At 37.0% G+C, this 227-nt stretch overlaps 1 protein-coding gene across 1 annotated transcript in view; it reads left to right on the top strand.

Annotated features, from left to right (window-relative positions):
* Positions 1-227, top strand: part of tbc1d30 (TBC1 domain family, member 30) — a 25,807-nt gene that overhangs the window by 21,907 nt on the left and 3,673 nt on the right.

Genomic DNA, 227 nt, shown 5'->3' on the forward strand with positions numbered 1-227 from the left:
AGACAGAATACCAGCTGAGATCAGTTGCATTGTTTTTTTAACCAGGGCAGTTATCAGATTACTTTATGTGCTGACATAATTTCAAAAGGGTTCTCCAATGTTTTTCTAGTTAGTTTTTGAAAATGATATCAGATTAGTGAATGGAATGAGCCTTTGGAACATTGGATGAATGGTTGCTGATCATGAGCAATGTAGATATTGCATTAAAGATCAGCCCCCCCCACTCA

This window comes from Etheostoma spectabile, chromosome 23 (assembly GCF_008692095.1).
Source record: "Etheostoma spectabile isolate EspeVRDwgs_2016 chromosome 23, UIUC_Espe_1.0, whole genome shotgun sequence".
Taxonomy (NCBI): domain Eukaryota; kingdom Metazoa; phylum Chordata; class Actinopteri; order Perciformes; family Percidae; genus Etheostoma; species Etheostoma spectabile.